The sequence below is a fragment of the Prionailurus viverrinus genome, chromosome B3 (genome assembly GCF_022837055.1).
Source record: "Prionailurus viverrinus isolate Anna chromosome B3, UM_Priviv_1.0, whole genome shotgun sequence".
Taxonomy (NCBI): Eukaryota; Metazoa; Chordata; class Mammalia; order Carnivora; family Felidae; genus Prionailurus; species Prionailurus viverrinus.
In genome coordinates, this window is record NC_062566.1 from 68385591 (window position 1) to 68411608 (window position 26018).

General features: G+C 37.8%; 1 non-coding gene and 1 gene segment (V, D, J or C); one reads left to right on the plus strand and one right to left on the minus strand.

Annotated features, from left to right (window-relative positions):
* The window catches only part of LOC125169083 (T-cell receptor alpha chain C region-like), a 780232-nt gene that overhangs the window by 388592 nt on the left and 365622 nt on the right, over positions 1–26018 (plus strand).
* LOC125169140 (U6 spliceosomal RNA) lies at positions 23486–23592 on the minus strand. The gene has a single exon (XR_007153473.1). It is a non-coding gene; the product is annotated as a U6 spliceosomal RNA (small nuclear RNA).

Below are 26018 nucleotides of genomic sequence, written 5' to 3' on the forward strand. Positions count from 1 at the left end.
TTGAAATTCCCTCTCTGCCCCTCCCTCGTGCATACACACACACACACACACTCTCTCTCTCTCTCTCTCTCTCTCAAAAATAAATAAACTTAAAAAAAATGTTTGTTCTTTAAAAGACATTGTTAGGAAAATAGAAAACAGAAGCCATAGCCTAGGAGAAAATCTTTGCAAAACATATACCTAAAAGCAGACCTATATCTAGAATATATATTTTAAAAGCTCTCAGAACTTAATAAGGACAGTCAATTTTTTTAATGGGTTAAGGATTTGAGCAAACACTTAACCAAACCAAACAAAAACCCTATGTATAGTAAATAAACACGTGGAAAAAATGCTAGCATCATTATTCTTAAGGAAAACGCAGATTAAAATGACAGGATACCACTACATACTTACTAGAATGGCTAAAATATAAGTGACAGACCATACCAAGTATTGGTGAAATCTTGGAGAAACTGGAACTCTTACACTGTTGGGAATGTAAATGGTACAATCACTGAGAAAGCAGTTTCACCGTTTATTAACAAGTTAAACATGAACCCACCATTTAGCCTAGCAATTACACTTCTGGGTTCTAACCCAAAAGAAATTACAGTTTATGTCTACATAAACAATTATAAGTGAATCTTCACAATTGTTTGGAAAACGGTAATTGGAAATAACCAAGAAGTCCATCAACAGGTGAATGGATAAATACATTGTGGTATAGCTACACAATGGAATACCAGTCAACAATGAAAATGAATCAGTTACTGATAAATGTAACAACATGGATGAATCTCAAAAGAAATATGCCAAAAGACACCAGATGAGAGAATACACACCCTATGATTCTATTTACATAAAATTCTAGAAAATGCAAGCCCTTTTAGTAAGAGAAGGCAGACCACTGATTGCCTGGGGCTGAATAGGGGTTGGAGTGAAGTGCCAGGAAAGTATACCAGAGGGGTTAAAAAGGAGCATGATGAATAGGGTCACAAGGTGGGGGGTGGGGATCTGAGGACGTGCATATACTCAGTATGTTGATTGTGATGATGATTTCACATTTGGATGGGTGAAGCAGAGCAGAGACTCAGTGTTTTAGAAGATAAAATTATGGAGAATAATGTAGCAGAAAAAAGAGGGAAACAAAGGCAAAAGACCAAGATCCAAGACTTAGAGAGCTCAGTGACTTATGATTTCACATTTGTATGCCCATGTCAAAAATGATCAAATTGTACATTTTAAATATATGCAGTTTATTATGTCAGGTATGCCTCAATAAAGCAGTTTTTTGAAAGACCTAAATCAAAAGCAGGCAGAACTAAATGTTGAAAACCAATTAATCAGTGTTATAGAGAGCAGAATTTTTCATTTTCCTTTTATTACAAGGGGAAACTGTTTCAAGCATGCAAAGGTAACAGGATATTTTCTATATCTAATAATAAATACCATACCTGGTGTAATAAATAAGTGTACCTCATATATATAAATTAATTTTGGAAGTCCTCCATTATTCAATATTTCTCAGTCTGGCCAAAAGGTGGCAGTGTTTAAAAAGTGTTTGAGTTCAGGTTTGCGCAGCGCTGGAAGAACAGGAAAACAAGCCTGGTCTCTGGCTCAGTCTCCTCCCACCCATGAGAGACCCCTGAGCTAAAGTAAACTGTGCTGTGAAAGCTCGTATGACAACACCTGATCGGGCTGTGTTTTCTGATGAACCAAAGGATGGAGACTCTCCTCCAAGTACTCATAGGAATATTAGAGTTGCAAGTGGCCTGTAAGTATACGGTTCATCTAGGAGAGTCAGGGGATGGTGACAGCTCCCGGAGGGCAGGAATTGAGTCCTCTTCTTGTCCCGGGTAGGCCCATTTGAGAGCCAGTTACATGTTGGAAAGATAGACAATATTCTATGTTGATGTGATAACGTTGTTCCTGGGGGGAGGTGAAGAGCTCGGCGGAGAAAAACCATCCCTACTGGGGTCATGATGATCTTACGCCGGTCTTCTGTATTTTCTTTATATTGTCTCTTTGAACAGGGGTCAGTAGCCAAGAACTGGAGCAGAGTCCACGTTCCCTGATCATCCAAGAGGGAGAAGATTTCACCATAAACTGCAGTTCATCAAAGACTTTCTATACCCTGGGCTGGTACAGGCAAAAGAATGGTGAAGGTCTAAGCTCCTTGATGATGTTACAGAAAAGTGGGGAAGAAAAGAGTCATGAAAAAATTACTGCTAAGTTGGATGAGAAAAAGCAGCAAACTTCCCTGCATATCACAGCCTCCCAGCCCAGCCACTCAGGCATCTATCTCTGTGCAGGAGATACACTGTGATCTCCAGACCTGTACAGGCTGTCCCCAAACATGCAGCTGGGCCACAGATGCTCTGTTGACACAGGGCTCCAAAGGGGTGACTGGACACTTGCCAAGATGAGAAGCCTTAGGAAGATGCCGTAGTCTCGTTGCAAAACAAAACCAAAAACAAAACAAAGAAACAAAAGCAAAACTTCAAACAAAAAAATAAAAAACAAAAACACACACAAGAAGAAGAAAGTTCTGGAGTGAGAGTAGGGGAAGCTCTACCTTGATTCCCTAATTTCATTTGATTTTCTGTCTAGGTAATTCGTACTTTTTAGTAGATAGAACCTCAAACTGGGATAAGAATGGCATGGATTTCAGTGATTTTTGCAATAACTGTGCACAAACCTTGTGCCTTTAAGTGTCCCAAGAAACTCTTTCCCTTCTGCTACTCACTCAGCTTATTAACAGAAAGAAATTCTGAGTCCTTTAGGAGATTCCTTGTGGCATTTTAGGCCTATACCATGAGTGTCAGGGCAGCAATATTGTCGCACTGGGAGGAGTCAGGGGCAATATTTTTTTCCTAAGTTTATATTACAAATATAGAGATAGACAAATGGATGGATAGATAAATGACAGAGAGACGGAAAACAGTTCTCAGACTGCCCCTCTCTTCTCCAACAATAGGGCCTCACCCGTTCTCACTGCCCATTGGCTGCAGCCCCTCACTCTGATGTAGTTTCAAAAAGAAACAAATTATATTTCATCCTTGCAGCAGCATTCATCTTACAGACATTTTTCCCACTTGTCTTATCCATTGTCTTTGATAAAAGATGTGCACTTAAGGCCAGATGCGCATGCAGAGATTTTGTCCTTAGTTTTTCCCCATCCCCACACCTTTATGAACCTCCCTCCTATCAGCCACTCCTGCTTTTCCCCAAACTCCTAATGTACCCTGCGACCTTTTAACACCCTTTTGCCCACCCAAAGCCTAATGTTCCCAGTCACCAAATTGCTTTCCAAAATCTTCTCCCACTTTATCGATTCCATATCCATTTCCCAGCTCAGTCTCCAAAATGAAGTTGGTTTGTAACCTAACATCTCAGTGCAACATTCTACATTAGCTCTCCCCGGATTGCTTGTATTTGAAAAGGGAACATTGGAGGAGATTCAAAGGGAGTCACCTCCAATGGTGCCCTTTCTCTTAGGGTGACTGTTGGAGAGAAAGGAGATTTTGTGTCAAATGCTGTTTCCCACACTGCTAAACCATGGTGTACCCATCTGGGGTGGCTCCCGTGGGCAAGGGTACAGGCACCACACTGCAAAAAAAATTTTTTTAAATATGTTATTATTCAAATTTGCTTAGAAGGATAATATAATCCAGAAAAGAAAAAGAACAGAGATTCTATTGCTTGACACTACACACAGTAATTTGTAGTATCTCTTATCTAAGATAGACACAATCTACGTACAATCATTGTGATAGATGTGTGCAACACACAACATGGAAAGAACCATGGCCATTTAGATTCAATACCATAAAAGGCATAGAATGACAGATATTATTATATGCATTTTACTCATGGGAAAGCTGAGTGAGAGAAGATATTAGCATCAATGAATGCTTTTGAAAACTGGAATTCTAGGGGAACACATTGGACGCCACAGCCACTCCAGAGACATAGAGGCCACTTGCCTATCACGTGATGAATCCTTACCTTGCCTGCTTCCTTTTAGTAGGTGCCCCTGAACAAATTTTCTGAAGCCAGAAGGCAGGTTGTGCTCTGCATTCTGTAAAATGCATATCAGAAAATGATGGAGATGTGGTATATACACTTGGAAATCAAAAAGAATGAAATCTTGCCATTTGCAACGATGTGGATGGAACTACAGTGTATTATGCTAAGTGAAATAAGTTAGGCAGCGGAAGACCAATATATGATTTCACTCATATGTGGAATCTAAGAAACAAAACAGATGAACATAGGGGAAGGGAACCAAAAACAAGATAAAAATAGAGAGGGAGGCAAAGCATAAGAGACTCTTAAATACAGAGAACAAACTGAGGGTTAATGCAGGGGAGATGGGTGGGGGATGGACTAAATGGGTGATGTACTTGGAGGGCATTTGTTGGGATGAGCACTGGGTGTTGTATGTAAGTGATGAATCACCAAATTCTACTACTGACACCAATACTACACTGTATGTTAACTAATTTGAATCTAAACCTAAAAAAAATAAAAAATGATGGACACTGGGTTACTCTGCTCCTGACCCCACCAGGTAACTGAGTTAGACCTTTTTTGAGTCTCAAATCTCTCCACTGGGACAATGTATGCAGCCTATGTATCAGTGTCCTGCACTTAAAAGTGGTGGCTTCTCATATTTACTTTACTTTATTTTATTTTTCTGGGGTTCCTGATTGGTATCTTTTTTCTCCTCCAACTTTAAATAGTAATAATCTACCCTTTTTTGGCAGGGTTTTCATTCTGCACAAGCTCACTAAAGCCATTTGCTGTGCTTGATTTTCTGGCAGAGTCATTCTAGTTAGAAAATTATCTGAACAATTAAATTAGAATACATAGCAACTGTATTTCTTAGGTTGTAGTTTGCACACTTAAGACATATATGGGTCCTCTTATTAACCTCAGTGTTTTTGAAAGTTTTCCTACAAATTCCTGCTAACAGCTAGGAGAGTGAGGCTGTATGCTCATAGGCCCATGAGATGTTGTCTACTATAGAGATGATATCTCTTTGAAATCTCATGTTCTGTCTTTAAAATTCATGTGTCACATTCTATTCTGTAATATGCCCTCATTTGTTTCAAAATACCAAAAAAAAAAAAAAAAAAAAAAAAAAAAAGCTTTAAATTCAGGATCCAGAAAAGTATGACATGTGCTTACTGTCACCCTTCATACACTGCTACCTGGCCTGTTCTCTGTTAGGGGACATAAATATTCTGCCAGCAATCTCAAGAAAATGGGGGTGCTTTCAAGCCCTAAGACATCAGGGCTTCATGGAGAACTGGAACAGTGGCTCATCATCAGGGAGACTGCAACAGCCACCTTGATGATTACAAGGGGGCAGTAGATCTAGTGATAAACTTGACCTGTCCTCTTTATGCCTCCCACATATCATTAAAGATTACCAGATTAATGCAAATTTGTTTTTATCTAAAAGGAGATGTCCCGGTTTTTTGTTTATTCTGTTTGCTTTGTTTCTTTTTTAAAAAAATGCATTACTTTAATAAAATATTGCAGCGTCACTAAAAAGCAAGAAAGGGCACCTGCGTGGCTCAACTGGTAGGGCTTGTGACTCCTGATCTCAGAGTTGTAAATTCAAGCCACACATTGGGTATAGAGAAAGAAAGAAAGAAAGAAAGAAAGAAAGAAAGAAAGAGGAAAGAGGAAAGGGAAAGGGAAAGGGAAAGGGAAAGGAAAGGAAAGGAAAGGAAAGGAAAGGAAAGGAAAGGGAGAAAAAAGAGAATGTTAGGTTGCCAGTATTTTTGCTTTAGGAAAAGGAATAGAGAAGAAACAAGGTAAATATACACACAGAAGTAACCCTCTGGCAAACCTAGACCTACAATTAGCATTGACCCTAAAAAAGCCCTGCTTTCCTAAGTCTAAGAAGCACAATGGGATAGAAAATGAATGCCCTGGTCAGTACAAGGTAGGAAGCTCATTTATGTAAATCAGGATAGAAGCTACAAGGTGTTCCTCAGGCACTCAGCCCAGATCCTCGGCATTTGAAACTCCAAGTTGTCAGATCATTTTTTTTTCTTAAAGACAAAACTTCCCCTCTAAAATTCCATTCTATAAAAATGAGCCTTTGCTACTATTCAAAGTTTTATTTTCTTCTTTTAAAAAAGTCAGAATGTTCACCCTACTCTGTCAGTAAGCAACGGCAACCTTTTTCCTGCATTGTCACTGTCAGGGTCCTTTTCTCTTTTCGTTCTCGTCTCTGCCTTTCACGTTAAGGTAATCTTGTCAAATGCCCTGTGATCCCAGATGCTCATTCATACTTAGTGGGATATGAATGTGGGATCTGAGCAAAGGAGGTGGCTCTGGTTCCTCTGTTTTTCAGTATTTGCCTCATTTAGTTCTCAATTGAACTTGGTATCCCAGACTCTTATATGCCTCTTTAGTCAATATCTTTAGAAAAAAATAGGGTATTTTTTTTTTCTCCATGAAAGCAGGTGGAAAGGACTGGACATCTGACTTTTCCAGGTCAGGATGGGAGATCTGAGAGTATAACTTGATACTTTATACTTTATACCTGGTACATTCTGTTTAAAGTTCCCTTACCCTGCACCCCTCACTCTGATCTTCTGAAGTATCAAGTGCCCAAATTCTTGAGATTTTCAGAGCACCTGGGTTTTGGTTGGCATTGCCCTCTGTGGGCCCTTAGGATTCAACTTTCTTCAGTCAGCTAAACCAGTTACCAGTTATCTGTTCACAATCAGTTCCCTAAACGTCTTACAGGCCATCATCATCTCTTGTCTCTGTTCTATATGTCCTTTGAGGTTCGTGACTTTTAAAAGAATGTTTACTCTCAGTGGTTTCTGAGAAAGGCACAGAGAAAAAAAATATGTCTCCGATTCACCATGCTTAATCATAAATCCAGCTCTCACTGATTTTCCAGGGAGATATTATAAGGTGCCCAGGTGCAGAGTTCCTGTCTGTCTTGTTCATATCTCTGTATTTCCCTAGCAGATAGTGGGTACTCATAAGGGTTCATCAAATGAATGGGAGAAACAGAATTATTTTTACAACTCTCCAATAGTGGCATGAAAGAACAGCAATCCAGTGACAAGTCATAAGGGGGCGGTGTCTCCATTCAGACTTAACCTTCAAGATCAGCTCCAAACTCAGAGAAACCTCCAGTTAGAGATCAGATTGGCTGAAACACAGAACAGATATTTTAACATCACGGTGGTATTTATAGCGTTACACGAAGCTCAGAGGAGTTTTCTTGAAGCAAAAACCCTTTTAGGAAATAATTCTTTGCTGAACGACTTGTGATAAGGATGCTCCTCAAAGGTTCATTAATATTCTTGTGGACGCAGCTGACATGTGAGTCTTGGGGGTTTCTGAGTCTCACACAGAGAATTCTAAAGAGGGAAATTCTGTGAAGGCAAAAGGTGATGTTTTAGTCAGGTCTATGAAAAGAGAAGCAGAAGGAGAAAAGCTAGACAGGGAGGGAGGAAAGAAAAAAAGCACAGTGGTAAAGCTGGGAGTTAGGGAAGAGTGCCCATCACAGCTCCAACAAAAGTGACCTAAAAAATGATTTTGAATACCTTCTTTTGTCTTTCTAAACAGGGGTGAATGGCCAGCAGGTGAATCAGAGTCCTCAGTCTGTGTCTGTTCGGGAAGAAGAGGATGTCTCCATGAACTGCAATTCCTCAAGTACAATCAACACCTTACTATGGTTCAAGCAGGATCCTGGGGAAGGCCTTGTCCTACTGATAGCCTTATATAAGGCTGGTGAAGTGACCAGAAGTGGAAAACTGACTGCTCAGTTGGGTGCAACGAGAATGGACAGCTTCTTGAACATCTCATCCTCTGAGACTAAACATGCAGGCACCTACTTCTGCAGTGCACAGCACTGTGCTCCCCGAGCACCTGCAACCTGCACATAAACTTGCAGCTGGAACCCTAGTCACTATGCTGCCTCGAGCTGCTGCTCCTCTTGGCATGAAATATGATCATACACACAACCTATGTGCCCTGCTCTCCCATTACTGCAAACTCTCATGGGGCATTGGTGGTTCAGTGGTAGAATTCTCACCTGCCATTACTGCAAACTCTCATATATTCAAGGCTTTATCTTCTAAAGATTGTGCTCTTTGCTTAATGAACACAACTCCTTTTTAATATGTAGAGAGATTTATTTACTTTATTTTGTCAGTACATAAGGAGAAATGATCAGTACAAAATCACAGTAGAAGATTTAACACATCTCTCTTTAAAAATGGATAGATATCAGTGGAGGAGAATTGAGAGTTCAGGAGTAAACCCAGACATCCATAGGCAAATGATTTTTAACAAGGGTGCTAAGACCATCCAATGGGGAAATGGTGCTGGGACTACTGGATAGCCACGTGCAAAAGAATATACACCTATTCAAATATTAACTCAAATTGGGGCACTGGGTGGCTCAGTCAGTTGAGCATCCAGACTCTTGATTTTGGTTCAGGTTATGGTCTCATGGTTTCATGGGTTCGATGCTTGCATCTGGCTCTGTGCTAATGGCGAAGATTTTCTCTGTTTCCCTCTCTCTCTGCCTCTCCCTCGCTCATGTTCTCTCTGTCTCTTTCAAAATAAATAAATGAAAACTGAAAAAAAATTTCAAGTGGATCAAAGATCTAAATGTAAGAGCCCAAACTATAAGCTCTCAGAAGAAAATACAGGCAAAATTTTGGTGATCCTGGACTATGCAACCATTTCTTAGACATGATATCAAAAGCACAGCAACCAAAGAAAAAAATAAACTGCACTTTATCTATAGTAAGAACTTTTGTCAGAGACCACAAAGTTTTCCACCAATGAAAATGAAAAGACAACCCACAGAATGGAAAACTATATTTGCAAGTCATATATCTGATAAGGACACAGTATTGAAAATATATAAAAAATAACTTACAACTCAACAACAAAAAGGCAAATACCAATTTTAAAATGGGCAAGGGATTTGCACACAATGGAATATTACTCAGCCATAAAAAAGAATGATATCTTGCCATTTGCAACAACATGGATGGATCTAGAGGGTATAATGCTAAATAAAATAAGTCAGTCAGAGAAAAGCAAATACCGTATGATTTCTCTCATATGTAGAATTTAAGAAATAAAACAAATGAACAAAGAAAAAAGAGACAAACCAAAACACAGACTCTTAACTATAGAGAACAAACTGATAGTTACCGCAGGGAAGGTGGATGGGGATGGGTGAAATAGTTGAAGGGGATTAAGAGTACACTCATCATGATGAGCACTGAGTAATGTATAGAATTGTTGAATCACTCTATTGTACACCTGAAATTAATATAACATTGTATGTTAACAATACTGGAATTAATTTTTTCTTATTTTTTTCTAAATGTTTATTTATTTTTGAGAGAGAGAGACAGAATGTGAGCAGGGGAGGGGCAGAGAGAAAGAGGAAGACACAGAATCTGAAGTAGGCTCCAGGTTCTGTGCTGTCAGCACAGAGTCCGATGTAGGGCTTGAACGCATGAACTGTGAGATTATGACCTGAGCTGAACTCAGACACTTAACCGACTGAGCCACCCAGGCACCCCTGGAATTAAATTTTAAAAAAGCATAAAATAATTTAAAATAAATAAAAAATAAATGAACCAATTAAGACAGTTAAGAAAGGGAAATTAAAAAGAAATTTCATTTATGAAAATAACTGAAAATTTTTAAATTAAAAATATGGACAAATATAAACTAATCATGAATATGTAACATAAAATACTATGAGTAAAGTTTATCTTAGAAATGTGTGGAAAGCTTAACATTAGGAAAATCTATTCATATAATTCCAACATTAGCAGATTAAAGGAGAAAAATGACGAGTATCTCAATGGATAGTACTTTGATTTTTTATTATTATTTTTTATTTCAGAGAAAGAACGTGCATGCGAGTAGTGGGGGAAGGGCAGAGGAAGAGAGAGAGAATCTTAAGCAGGCTCCACGCTCTGCATGGAGTCCTATGTAGGGCTTGATCCCATGACCCTGGGATCATGACCTGAGCCGAAATCAAGAGTTGCTGCCTCCACCGACTAAGCTACCCAGGTGCCCCAATAGTATTTTTAAATTAATGTTTTATTATGGACATCTCCAAACAAGCACAAAAGAAAGAATAATATCATAAATATGTACTCATCACCTGAATTCGACAATGATAAATTATCACTCTATGACCAATCTTTTTCATCCATACTCCTTTTTTCTGACCCTTACCCAGCTGAATTATTTTAAAGCAAATTCTAAACATTAGTCATTCCATCTATAAATAATTCAAAATACATCCCTTGGGATAGGTCCGTATTTTTAACATAATCAGAATTACATGATCACATCTAAAATATGTAGCAGTATTATTTGTTTATTAAAGAATACATTGATAATACTGATTCTTTGAGATTTGTGCAAATATACATTATAGTCTAATGTTTAGTTATTTTTTATTATCTGCATGTGCTTGAGAAGAAATATCCTCTCATTTTTTGTGCAGAGTTCTATATATGTCTATTAAATCAACTCTGTGTGGGTCTTTTGTATAATAAATAACATTTTGTCTCCTTGTCCTGTCAGTAATTGATAGAGATATATTGAAATATCACTATAAGTGAATTTTTCAATTTCTACCATTCCATCAATTTTTGCTTTATGTATTTAATATTAAATAAATGGAAGTTAAGAATCATTCCATCATACTGGAATTAAGTAAACTTTTATTATTGATTAAAGACCTTCTTTATCCCTAAAAATATTTCTTGCCTTAAAGTATTTTTTTCCATTATTAACATAGATTCATAAGGTTTTTTTTTTTTTTTTGGTTAGGATTTCCCTGCACATATTTTTCCATCTTTTACTTTCAAACTTCATTGACTCCTATGTTTAAGATGGTCTCTTTGAAAAAGATGTGACTAGATTCTGGCTTTGTATCAATCTTACAATCTCTACTTTTTAATGGGTGAGTTAGTTCTATTTACATTTTTTATAATTTTTCAGAATTAAGACTTGATTCCACCATCTTAATGTATTCTTTTTTTTTTAATTTTTTTTAAGTTTTTTATTTTTGAGAGAGAGACACATAATCTGAAGCAGGCTCCAAGCTGTCAACACAGAGCCCGATGCGGGGATTGAACTCATGACCTGTGGGATCATGACTTGAGCCCAAGTTGGACTGCTTAACCAACTGAGCCATCCAGGATCCCCTTAAAGTATTCTTTATATTTGTTTTCTCCTTTTCCCCCTTTTGCGTGTGGGGAAGTGATTCAATTTGTGTCTTCTTTTTTGTTATTTTTTTTCTTTTGTTTTTTCTTATCCCATTTCCCCCTCTTTTGGTTTGGAAGTTACATGCTCCTTCTAAAAATAATCCTTTAGTATTTATCTTTGAAGATTTACCATGCATACCTAAAATCTAAAGTTAATCTATGGCTTAACCACCTTTCTGAAAAATTTTCAAACCTTAAAATACTATAACTTAAATTGAACTTTACTGGCTTCCATGCTATCATCAGCTGTTTTAGATCATGACTTTAAAAGGAAAAAACATCGCTGGGGCAAGCTGGGTGTCTTAGTAGGTTGAACATCCGACTTTGGCTCAGGTTATGATCTCACAGTTTGTGAATTCGAGCCTGGCATCAGGCTTCTCTGCTGTCAGCACAGCACTCGCTTTGGATTCTCCCTCACACTTTCCCTCTCTCTCAAAAATAAACATCTTTTTTTAAAAAGGAAAAGAAATTATTAATTATTAATATTGGCTTTTACTGCTGATATTTATTTAGATTATCCCTGTGTTACCAATTCCTTTGCTCACTATCCCTTCTTGCATCTCAGACCTTTCTTCTGAGATTATTTTACTCCTTCCTGAGGTACATCCCTTAGAATTGAAGTTTTGTTGGGGATACACTTCTGTAGCTTTAGTTTCAACTTCACCCTTAAAGATAGTTTACTTACAATTCTAGGTTCATAGCTATCTTCTATCAGCACTTTGAAGGTATTTTCCAGTATATCATGCTTCCATTGCTGATTTTAAGGGGTCTGCCTGGTGTTTTTGCCATTCCTTTGTCAATAGCCTCTTTTATTTTCTGACTGCTTTTAAAACCTTCTCTTTGACTTGGCAGTATTTCTAAAACTTGGTTGTTTATACAAATAACCTGTGCAGGCATCCATTTGGAAGTAAAGGATTATGAACAGGTAAGTACAGTTCATTCCCTCTCTCTTTTTTGTGACCCCTGAATCAGTGTTGATTACAAACATACTCCTGGTGGGGCACCTGGGCGGCTGAGTTGGTTGAGCGTCTGACTTTGGCTCAGGTCATGATCTGAGGGTTTGTGGGTTCAAGCCCGGCATCGGGCTCTGTGCTGACAGCTCAGAGCCAGGAGTTGGCTTAAGACTCTGTGTTTCCCTCTCTCTGCCTCTCTCCCGCTCATGATCTATCTCTCTCCCTCAAAAATAAACATTAAAAAAATATCATTTAAAAAACAAACAAACAAACAAACACACTACTGGTAAACATCCCAGTGCAATTTACTAGAATATAAATGAGAGTCTTTTAGGGGCTGCTATGAACTTACTCTGCTGTGTTATGTTAGAATTGGGGAGTTTTTTTGTAATGAAGCCTGAAATTAAAGAATTTAGGATTCAGCTGGCTAAAGAATGGAAATTAGTCGTGCAGCCCATCTAGCTAAGTATCCAGAGAGATGTAAGAATTAAAAGAATCCCAAACTAAATGGTAATGTTGTGCTAAGATTCTTGCCCTTACAGTCACATTACAAAAAAAAAAAAGACTAGAAGAACCCTAAATTTAATAAAATTATCAACTAAAAATTCACAATAAACATGATAGTGAGCAGAGAAACTAGGAACTATGTATTCAGCACTCAGTAAATGATTAAATAATTAAACATCTATACTACAGAACACTCCAGTCATTAAAGAAAAAATGAAGTAGAACCTCACATAATGGTGTGGAAATACATTTAACATAGACTGTTCAAGCGACAAACAAATGAGTTACAGAATAACCATAAAATAAAATAAAATTTTATTTCCTTTAAATTTCATTTTCCCTTGATTTGAAAATCTAGCCATTTTGTCTTTTTTCACTCTCATTCAACCCCTTATGGATTGGGTCATGACAGGTCACCTTGCCTGATAAGGATCGTAAATATCTCATCTTCCCCAGAACTCAAGGAAATAGACTCCATATTTCCTGTTCCTAAAGCATAAAGTTCTGCTTGAATGAATCATGGAGACTCTTCTAGGAGAAACGAATGAATAAAGAAGATAATGAGACTTTTGATGTGAAGGGATAAAGAGGATTTGTAAGGGAAGCCAGGAGATGCTGGAGAGTCAGGAGGAGGGGGACATGCGATGTCAAGGCCCCTGATGCAAGAAAGGAATTAAAAATGGGCAAGAGGCAAGAAGGAGCAGCTGCTAAGACACAGTTTAAGTGCCCAAGAGCCAACCTAGTTGGCCTTCCCCACCCACTAGCCTGCTCTCCAGGTAAGTCTCCAGAAGGCTGACGGCCCCTAAATCTTGTTCCAGGTAAATTTTCACACTTCATGCAAGTGGCCACTTCTCTCTCTCGGCAGCAAGAACCCTTTCAGCCCCCAACCACACTTGAATACATTACCTTACAGCACCTTTAGAACAACTCAAGGCCAAATGGTGTCTTGGACACTTAGCAGGATGGTTGGGAGGTTCTCTAGCAACCATGCACCTGGGTGAGAAGGTGGGGTGGATGCCAGAATTGAGTACATTAGATTATCATGCACTGGGACAGTTGGGGGAGGGGCCACTTCTTTCTAAATGTTAAGCTGACGTTCTATCTAGTCATCCCCCCACCATTGCTTAAAGTCTATAATGCTTTAGAAAATTGTACAAAATGAGAAAAGAAAGTAACTTTATTTTGAACAAATCTATGATAGGATACAAAAAAAGAAAGTTTTGGATGGCAACATGTTGGGGGTATAGGGTAGAATTGCAAAGGATTTATATTTTCTGCCTGGTGCTTCCCTGTGGTTTCCAAATGTTCTGCAATGTCCATTTATTTCTTTAATAAATCAGAAAAAATGTATTTTCAAAGAATAAGTAGAAATCATTTTTTAACTTCTAAAGGGGAGAGACTCACATCACGATTTATGTCGGAATACTTATCCCAAAATATATGGATGAATATACCTTAGTAATATACAGTACAAAATGTGTTCCCCAGTGTTGTGTTGTCACCATCTGGAAATGTATTTAGTGCAAGAATTTAAAGAAAATAGAAGTCTATGGGGCACCTGGGTGGTTCATCGATTAAGAGTCCAACTCTTGATCTCAGCTCAGGTCTTGATTTCAGAGTCATTAGTTCAAGCCCCACATTGGACTCTGTACTGAGCATCAAGCCTACTTAAAAAATAAAATAAAATAAAATAAAATAAAATAAAATAAAATAAAATAAAATAAAAATAAAATAAAATAAAACAAAACAAAAAAAACAAAACATGAAAATAGAAGTCTATAGAACAGGTGAATAGGATAAACAATGAATTGCTGGGTAGAAAACAATATTTTCCAGAGGGAAGGGTCTCAGTAGATTTAGAAATGAGGTTATAGGGGTGATGTCTTGGTATTTGTTTTGACCAAATTGTGATGAAACAGGAAAGAACACTTCAACAACTGCCTTTCATCCAAATATACCCTGTGAATTATCAGAGACCCTGCTGTTTATTAGAAATACTGCTTTCTAAGTATGTGTTCCCCGATAATGAGATCAACAGTGAACCTTCAAAGAGCTTTTGGAAGGACCTTTGCCTCTTTCCCCACCTTTTCCTCCAAGTCTCCAGAGTGCTGTAGTCCTTTACCTCACAGGGTAGGTTCCTACTTGAATGTTAGTTCAGCCTTTTCCTACTTCCCATCCCTCTCTGCCCTCACTGAGCCAAAGAACCCTGGACTATTAGAAATGTGGGTAGCTTTGGATAGGCTATCCTTCAGCCATGAGACAATTTTGGAAGAATCTGTTATCGGTAAAACAAGTGGATACAAGTTTTCAGCTATTCTGCACCAGCTCACAAGATGGCAGTGCTCTCTTTTGAATGACTCCTGAGTGCCTGAGTGGGAAGGATTTGAATTTGAATTAGGGCCAAATGACATTTATTTTTCTGGTTGGCTGAAGAGCAAAATTGCTATTTCCCTTTCAGATTATGTGTGTGTTTGGGGGGGGGGGGGGCGCGGGGGCGGGTCCTGGGGGAAAGGGTGTTGTTTCAAAAAAGAACAAGAAAAGCTCAGGGCAGTGAATCACATTTTGCTCAGGAAAACCAACTCAAGAGTGGAAGGATGGAGAAGTGGCCACTGGCTTCACTAGCAATCTTTTGGCTGCAGCTGAGCTGTGAGTAGCATTATCACAAACGGCAGGGACAACCTGGAAAACCTGAGGACTGATTCTCAGAAAAGTGGCATTCATCTTGACTTATCTGCTGTTCCAGTGGAGACTAATTATGATCTCTGAGAAGACTTGATCTGACATCACTCTTTCTCTGACTGATTTATTTAATTCTTTTTTTTTTTCTGAACAGGGGTGAGCAGTGAAGACAAGGTGATACAGAGCCCCCCATCTCTGGTTGTCCAGGAGGAAGACAGTGCAACTCTCAACTGCAGTTACCAAGTGACCAACTTTCAAAGCCTACTTTGGTTTCAGCAGCAAGAGAACGCTCCTACCTTTCTGTTTAGACAAATTTCAAATGGGATTCAGAAGTCAGGAAGGTTAAAAGGGACATTAGATAAGAAAGCACTTCTCAGCACCCTGCACATCACAGCCACCCAGCTCGGAGACTCAGCTACCTACTTGTGTGCAGTGGAGGCACAGTGTGGTCTAGTCAGCTGCAGCCCGTCCCCAAATACTACAGCTGAGGCTCCTGCGACTGTTAGATGGGGACCTTGCTAAATCAGGCACAACCCCAAAAGTAAACTGTAAGGAAAAGCAACCATCAGTTAAGACCCTCATGCCCATGTTGACAATTACTTGTGGCTTACTGAGTCCGATCCCTGCATTCACTACCTTGTCTGTGCTTTTTATGGACATCTGCATAACAAATATTTTTACAGGGTCACTCATACAATACCAACTCTATAACAACACCATCATGCCCTGGGGGAGAAAGAAAGCCCTTTTGCCAGGATTGCACCAGCAACTTGTATGTGCACCACAAATCAGGGACTGTACCTAACAGCATGATGTATGGAAAGTCTGGTTGATTTGGGTCAGCTATTTCCACTTAGAATAGGCACATTTATAGGTAGAGTTCTGCCTGCCACTTTTCTTGCTGGACTATTAGCAAAGAACAAAGGGTGGGAACCAGAAAACACCATTACTTGATTCAAACAAAAGCTTTTCTTCATCACTTGCAGTGTTCTTACTTACTCCCTTCATCTTTGGGTGGTTGCTTAAGCTAGGTGCTTCATGAGGGTAGCTTTCTCGAGAACTTGCACATTAATTTGAAAACTTAGTGCCAGAAGCAGTCTCCCAAAAGAAGGAGGCTAGCTAAACTAAGTTAATGCCAAGCTAACATACACTTAGCTTAGCTCTATTACGGTATATTTTTTCAGTGAAATATATGAACTCATATATATTGTGTTTACAGAGTTAGCAATGGAGACTACTGTTTTTTGAGAGTAAACATGATAGGCCTTGTGCTTGGCAAATATTACCTCATTAAAATTTCAAAACAACTGTGATGGATCATTGTTCTTCTTCTCAGTTAACAGGTTAGGAAATGCAAATTCGGGAAGATTAAAGTTGCCTCCTCCCTTCTGAAAAATAACTGCTAGAATTTGAAATCAAGTCCATCTGACTCTGAAGGCCATGCTTTTTCCATTACATGCCCCATGTTAAATATCCCAGGAGAAAAATAATTACCAACAGTGTGACCACAGTTATATACCAAAAAAGTACATGAAACACTGGAATAAGATGTGCTTGCCATGTGAATAAAATAACATGTTCACAATAACACCACAATGTTTATCACTGTATCGGTATTTTTTGAGTACGGGGCTTAACACTGTTTATTTTCTACTTTATAATAGTCTTTATTTTTCAAACAACCCCACAGGAACTCAATACCGAGCATTATTTCACAAATAGAAAAAAATATACAATACCCTCTATTTTAAAATGCCAAAACCCAAGTAAGGTGAAACTGCATTCTGTGGTTATTATCTGACACTCATGTTTAGCTGGATTACAATGATTAACTATACATGACCAAGCGACACAGTATTAAAACAAGATTTTTGATTGCTAGCCCTTCAAATCACTGTGGACTAATGCTCCCTTAAGTGGGGAAGGTGTAAAAGTTACAAAAAGACCTACCTCTCCTGATAATTGATTTCAATGACTATTCCTGTACATGGAGTGTTTTAATGCCCTATTATCATAGGCTAGTGAAGACAGTAAAGGCAGCTTGAACTCATGAGTTTGTTAGGAAATGCATTGCAGTTGAGTGCAGTTTAGATTCCACTGTCCAGGAAATGAGACAGTGTGGGAAAAGGGCCAGTAGTTATTCAAGGAAAAGGAAAAGAAATAGGATAAAAACGACTGCAATGTACCTGCTGGTTTTCAGCCTGCACATGCCTCTGCCCGTTTTCTCTTCTTCCCCCTTTTCTATCTACACCAAGAGCCAGAAACCAAGATGTGGAGATGGGAGGAGAATCCAGCTTTTCTTTATTTAAGATTATAAGATAGAAGTGGGAAATCCTGGGTAAGTCTCCCCAGTGTTTCTAAGGGAAATACTGTAAAGTAAAAACAATAGGTAGAAGATATATTTGTTTTGTTTTGTTTCATTTGAAGACCCAGGAAGAAAAGAGTCAAAGGAAGACGAGTAAGTAATCGCTCTACAGGTGGCCATCGTTCACACATGAGGTATGTTCCCTGAAAGTGGTGTGTGAACTGGATTTTTTATCTTATCATCCCCCTCTTTAGTCCTCAAAATCTGTAAAAGGCCAAAATTGAAAAATAAAAAAAAATTCACAGCATCAACTCTAATTTTTCACTGCAAAAACCATCCTACCCTTAGCTGTTTACAGTGTGCACATGCCCTCAAGTTCTCCCATACAAGACACCTGTTAGAGGCTTAGTCTCCAGTGCATTTAAGACAGTCAGATGGATAGAAGTGCCTACCTATGGCTTTATATAAAGGATCACAAAATTTTAGCAGTTATTAGATCCATATAGCATGTAAACGAAGTCTATTAAATTATTTTATCGGATTTTCAATCTGTTTAAAATATTTCATAATGTTAGACATTTCTTTCATGGGTAGTAGGGAGGGGTCTTATGAGACTTCCCACACATGGCTGAATGCAATGATATACACTGGGACACAGGCTTTTACCCGGTCAAGGTTATTCTCATTCTTGGCTATAACTCACATGGGTAAAAGGTAAACGATCATGAGTTTTGACCCATGCATCCCTAAGGAGAAAATCTGCCAAGAGAGCAACGAGCACAAGAAACATGAAATTTGAGGTGCTGCCTCCAAAATTTTAAAACAATTTTAATATTTAGCCATGTTAGAGTATGTTTAGAAAAAACCACCTCTAAAATATAAAGATTATAAAGTGAAATAGGAAATGTCTATAGGGTAATACTAAGTTAAAGAAACAGACCATCACCCTGTTCCTCAAGTATTCTCACTCTGATTCCCACTAAATCCACTTGTTTTCTTTAAGCTTCTCTCTCAATAAGTATGTTTCTTATTCAACAAGGTTCTTAAGGATCTTCTCACCACCTTCTTCTTTTTGTCCTTGCCTGACACAGCTGGACCCAGAAGATCCCATATCTCTTTGCAATATCACTGAGAGTCCTCAGGAGATATACTCAAAAAATAAACAAAAGTGCATATTTTTATAATTTTCCAAGGCCCTGAGCTTGGGCCCTAACCCATGCATCTGGCACAAGCATTTCTTTATGGATAGATATTATCTTGTCTATTTAGGACAACTGCTGTGATAAATAACTATATCTATATTATATAGATCTATATTACATATAGATTTTTAAAAATTACATTACAGGATCAAAGGATATCTTCATATTTATTTTTAACAGACTTTTGGATTACTTTCAAGTAAAGGTATAGCATGTCACACAATTGGTGTGGATTTTCCCTTTATTCTCACTAGTTTTAGACAATATGGAGTCTTTCAAATTTACAAATATGATAGGCCAAAAATTAATTCATTGTTGCTCCAATTTGCATTTCTCTGATTTCCAGTAAGATCAAAAGTTTATGGCAGATTGGGTTTTCTCTTGTGTAAATTGTGTTTTGTATCTGTATCCATTCTTCTTTTAGGTTATTTACTTCTCATCAATAAAATATATGCTAGGGCTGTACAAATTTTCCAACACTTCCTCAGTCCACTTGTTTTTTGACTTTTTTAATAGTATATGGCATGGTATATTTTGTTTTTGAATATACTTCAAATTTCATATAGTCAAATACACTGTTTCTTTATAGCTTCTGATTTCCACCTGTTGGAGGAAGTCATCAAGCAATACGACCACTGGTTGGACCTCAAGCTGGACCCCAGCAATTGGAGGTTTCTCACCCCCTTCCCTATCTTGGAAATGTACATTCTACCCACCATTCCCACACTAGCAGTCACTTCAAGGATGCAGCCTTAAGAGAGCATTGTGTTGGGTGGCTGAACCTAGGTGGCTCAGTTGGTTAAGTGTCTGACTTAGGCTCACATCATGATCTCACCATTCGTGAGTTCAAGCCTACCATCAGGCTCTCTGCTGATAGCTCAAAGCCTGGGGTCTACTTCAGATTCTGTGTCTCCCTCTGTCTCTGTCCCTCCCCACCTCAAAAATAAAATAAACATTAAAAAAGAGAGACAGAGCATTGTGTTGTTGAGACCATCTGGGCTGAATATGTGACTGAACCCAGTTGGCCTCTATATGACCTTAAGATTCAGACAGGCAGGGGCAGACATCTACTCGTCCTGAGGCCACCCAAGACAAACCTCATATGTAAGTCTCCTTGCTTACTAAACTTGCTACCTACTAATCTGGAGGGTTCTGTCTTTCCTCACTCCCTGTGTATCAGGGTCAATTTCAGATTTCACTTAGGAAGCTCCCAAGGTTTTGAAATAACATTACCTTACTTACATCATCTCCCATAATCCACATGTATACAAATACTCTTAGATTTTTAGCCAATAGTCTGATTTAAGCTTTCTGAAGACATCAAATTTTTTCTTACCAATTAGCATTCACTAAATCATGGTTGAATGAATGAATGACCCACGTGTCATATTTATAGCTAATAACCTACCTTTATAGCCAACGGTTAGAATTTATATGGAGACAATTTTCAGCTAGAGGTTTTTCAAAACAAAACAGACTGCTTTGAAGTGTAAAATATTCCTCATTACAGAAAATATTCAAAGAAAAGTGGAATGTCCATTTTCCAGTGATGATAAAGAATTACAAAATTATATGATTTTGTGCAAAATTAAGAATTTTAAGATTTGAATGGAGAAAATGCCATAAAAGAACCTAACTAAAATGCTTCTAAAATTTGCCACCAATAAAAAAAAAAATCACTTCCAGATTCATGGAAACTGAATGAAAATTAGAAGTTTTTAGTATTACTAAAGGGGATAATTTTTATTGGGTAGTACTGTGAGATAATACGAAATGTCAGTTTGAGCCAATTATTAATCCAAGAGACTACACACAGCCCAGAACCGGGTTCCTCCCAGACAAAGAGAAATCATGAGATTATATGTCTTTACCATAAACAAAATTAAAAAATAACTTGAAATTGTTTTTCAGAATGAGATGTTCATCTAAATTTAAATTGTTAAATAACTTGAAATTGTTTTTCAGAATGAGATGTTCATCTAAATTTAAATTGTTAAATAACATCAAAGATTTACTTTTATAAGCACATTTCTAAATGTATGGAAATACTGGATTACCGTAATAATTGATCCAACGAACATATAAATTTTCTTTTCTCTGAGCAATTCAACCACCAATGAATAGCCCATATTGGAGAAAAGGAAAAATCTAAATGCTTTTCCAAGTGTGTTTCAATTTTATGATCACTTTCCAGCCTGAGTTTTGTTTGCAGGAAGGGGAAGACTAATTGCTTTTTTCAATTCATTAACTGCATAAAGAACAAAATTTTAAATCAAATACTACAGACCAAACAAATAAAACATAGCTACATTCTGTTTCACATTAACTCTTAGAAAAATATGGTTGGGTGTACATAAAACAGAATGGTTCTTCAGGCAGCAATATGTTAAGTTTTTAGGGGACTTGTAGTTCTTTTTTTCTATTAATTGATGCAGGTTTTGAGACTCAAGTAAACACTTTAAAAAGTAGACATAGAGGTGTCTGAGTGGTTCAGTTGATTAAGTGACCAATTTCAGCTCAGGTCATGATCTCGTGGTTCACGAGATCGTGCCTTGTGTCAGGCTCTGTGCTGACAGTTCAGAGCCTAGAGGCTGCTTCAGATTCTGTGTCTCCCTCTCTGTCTGCCCCTTCCCTGCTCGCACTCTGTCTGTCTCTCAAAAAAATAAATAAACATTTAAAAAAAATAGACACCAACTCTATAGTAAAACTAAAATGGTTGTTCTGCCTTTTGGTGATTTCATCTTATTTCCACATCATTCAGAAAAGAAAGACATTCTTTAAAATTAGAGACTGATAACAGTGAGAAAGAGAAATCTATGTTATCAAATAAAAGGCTTTCTATAACATTATTTGGTGATAGATGAAGTGAGAGATGTAGAAATTTTCAAAGTCTGCACCTTTTATTTCCATCAAATATCTACAATCCAATCTGAAAAAACAGTCATTAGAGTTAGAATTATGTCACTCACCACTGTTCCTGTCAGGGGAAGATTTTCTTGGTGCAGAATTTGGGCAATGCTATGATAGACTCATTTAGGATCTTGAATGGTGGAAGAGACCAAGAACAATTCAGAGGAAAGAGAGGAGAAATAGGAATGGGCCATGGACAGAGAAGATTTGTCCAAAAGGGCGCACTTAAGATTTGTTATTAAATAGGCTTCCAGCATCTCAAAAGTTGAAACCACTGTGGACAAGAGAGTAAACACAAAGACGCAAGAATTAGTATAACTGCTTTGCAGACAGATTTCTTTAAGTGGACACCTGTGGCTTTCATGGTTTTTTTCTGTCCAGTAAAGCCTCCAAATTTTTGTGAGTTGTGCAAGTTATTCACTGCACAACATTTGGGAGTATCATTCACATCTTAGTCTAAGAGTCAGAAAGACAGTGCTGAGACAGGAAGAAGGACAAATTTCAGAGAGCATAATCTGAACCTGTAGATCCAGCTCTGCCTGGAGCTGCAAAAGTCAAAACACTGTCTTTGGGGAACAAGCCAGCATGAATCAAGATTTTGTCATTTACAACCAATAGATCCATAATTGATACCCAGAGATGGGGAGAGACTCTTGATTGATTTTGCATTATTTTATGGGCTGAATTTGTGGTGCCTAGAAGCATTGTTTAGTCAAAATAGTTGGAATTATATAGAGGCGGATAATCATCAGTTTACCTTCATTATAGTGAACATCAGTCATGTTAGTCTTAGATATGTTTACAAATTTCTGAGTGGAAAAAATAGAAAAAAATACTAAAAACATTCACAGATAAGCACTCATTATTTTCACTTGTTTCTCTTTCACTTTTTTGTACTTCATGACATCGTATTGTAGGAAAAATTTTATGTTCTTTTATTGACAGTTCCGTTTCTGTCTTTTAAAGCCTTGCGTTCATAGTTTAAACTGATTGATGATCTACCGTTCTACATCATAAGTATACCATACTCAACTTTACAATTGTCATGTTTTGATATATTTTGATTCTTTATTTCTTATTTTAAATAATTTTAATTTTTTTTTATTTTGAGAGAGGGAAGGAGCATGAGCACAAGCTGGGGAGGAGCAGAGAGGTGGGGAGAGAGAATTTCAAGCAGGCTCCTTGCTGTCGGCACAGAGCCCGACTTGAGGCTCGATCTCACGAACTGTGAGATCATGACTTGAGCTGAAATTGAGTTGGATGCTCAACCCACTGAGCCACCCAGGTGCCCCTAAATAATTTTAAATAGCATTATGGTAACCATCTTAAATCTAAATGTTTTTTAAATATTTTTTTAAGCAATCTCTACACCCAGCGTGGGGCTTGAACTCACAACCCTGTGATCAATAGTAGCATACTCCATGGACTGAGCCAGCCAGGTGCCCCTTATATCTAATTTTTTTTTACAGATATTTCTTTTTTTTTAATTTTATTTTTTTAAATTTACATTCAAATTAGTTAGCATATAGTGCAACAATGATTTCAGGAGTAGATTCCTTAATGCCTCTTACCCATTTAGCCCATTCCCCTCCCACACCTCCTCCTATAACCCTCTGTTTGTTCTCCATATTTATGAGTCTCTTATGTTTTAAAAATATGGAATGCTTCACAAATTTGCGCATCCTCCTTGTGCGGGGGCCATGCTAATCTTCTCTGTATTGTTCCAGTTTTAGTATATGTGCTGCCAAAGCGAGCACCCTTAAATCTAAATTTTAATTTAAAATGTTCATCATTTCATTAGGACAGCACCCTAGAACTAGAATTTGTGGCTCAATGGGTAAAACCAGTTTACACATTTTCTGTTTCTTGTCTTTCTTAAAAACAAAACTCCTTTAAAATGTTTTCTAAATTAATGATCTCTACACCCTACCCCCTTTATACTTGAACTCACTCTAGTCAGATTTTCATCCCTACCTTTCCATTGAAATTACTCTCGCTAAGGTCCCAAATGAGTCTCCCATCAACAAACCCAATGATCCATTACCATTCCTTATCTTATTGAATCTTGAAGAATGTGACACTACAGCTACTTTCTCCCTGAATCCCATCTTTGTCCATGTCCTCCTGGTTTTCCTTCCACCTCACAAACCACTCCTGCCCTGTCTCCTTCCCTAGACCTGCCCCCTCCCGCTGACCTCTACATGTTGTGTTGTCACAGGGTTCAGTTCTCAAACATATTCTCTATCTACATTCATTCTCTTTAAATAATCTTAAAGGAGGTCAGGACATGCCACCCCAAAATGTGCCACTTTGGCATATTGACTATTTTGAGCAGAAGGCACTTGGAAAATAGCAGGTGCAAAAAGCGCTTTTGGCATGCCACCCCTCTCCCACCACCTCTTTTTCTTCCTGAGAGAAGGAGGTGAAAAATGATACCCTCCCTCACCCAGAAAAGAAGCATTCATAACACCAGAGATGGAGGTTGTGCTGAAGGAAATCTGTGCAAACAGACCTTGTTAAAGTCACTCCCCTCTTCCCCTTTGATCTACCCATATGTTTTATTACTTGTCCACAGTTGTCTCTCTTTGTTCAACTTAGCATATAAATACTTAGGCCTGGCTACTTCTTGGGGTTCCCATTTTTCTATGAAGGCTTCCCTGTACATGTAAAAATTATTAAATAAAATCTACATGTTTTCCCCCTGCTCATCCATTTTCTTTCAGGTTAATTTTCAGGCCTAGCTGGAGGAAAAGGTAAAGCTCTGCCTCCCCTACAATCTCATCTAGAAATATGATTTTAATTACCACTGACTTACCCATTGATGACTCACAAATTTACATCTCCAACCCAGCCTCCTCTGTTGAAAGCCAGGCTCATATATACTATAATTGGTATAATATCTACACTGGATGTCTAATTGGCATCTTATATTTAACATATCCAAAACATAATGTCTGATTCCCTTCCATAGGCTATTCCCTTCTCTTTTCTATCTCAAAAAGAAAAGTAGAGAGAAGAAAAGAGAAGAGAAGAGAAGAGAAGAGAAGAGGAGAGAAGAGAAGACAGAAAAGAAAAGAGAAAAGAAAAGAAAAGAGAAAAGAAAAGAAAAGAAAAGAAAAGAAAAGAAAAGAAAAGAAAAGAAAAAAGAAAAGAAAAGAAAAAAGAAAAGAAAGGTAGTTATATTAAAGCCAAACACCTTGGAGTCTTTAATTCTCTCTTTCTTCATACCCCACACTGTCAAACAAACTGGCCACATAAGATTTATTTCCTGTCAGAAGAAGTCTGACTTCGTTTTTCAATTCAAATAATGATGTTACATGCTGGGTTTCAGTGACAGTAATGGGGTTCATGTCAGGCCACCCCAAATTATGCCACTGTGGCATATTGGTTATTTTGAATTAAAGTCACTTAAGACAAAGCCAGGGCAAGAAGGTCACTCTGACCCTCCTCTGGCCTCCTGAAAGCAGGAAATAAATTCCCCATGTGAAGCCCACCATTCCTGCTCCTGGAGGGTAAAAGCAATCCTTATTACTAGAGGTAGGGAATTTAAGGCTGAGAAGGCTGTATAAACAAACTTGCTACTTCTTTACTAATTTACTACTTCAAACCCAAGCCCCTTTGTCTTGTCAATTCCTGACAAATGTATTGTTTCTTTGTCTAAAAGAAAAGCTGCCTGCTTTGGTTCCTTCTTTGAGACTCATATATCTTTGAACTCCTTACAAATAAATAAATGTTTTTCGTCTGTTAATTTGTCTTATGTCACTTTAATTATTAGACCAGCCAAAAAACCTAGAAGGGAAGAAAGGAAATGTTTCCCTTTCCCCTGCAACAACCAATTCATTTCTAAACACTAATTCTAAGATGATAGATAGATAGATAGATAGATAGATAGATAGATAGATAGAAACAAGGAATCTTGTCTAGAGGTTGTTGTCTAATTGAAGTATAGCCCTGTCTTGTTATAGTTCGTGCTTAGCTGTTAAGAATTCTCCCTCTGAAGAAGCCATTGAATTATCTCCTTGTATGGTACCTTGGAGATTTGGCACTCTGTAGTAATACACCATACTAAGATTCAGGATGGTTGAGATGTATACTACTTTTTTTCTTTTATTTTTTTTTTAAGGGAAGGGTAGAGTGGAAAGGGAAATGGGAAAGAAGCAGCAGCATGACATCTGGATCTCAG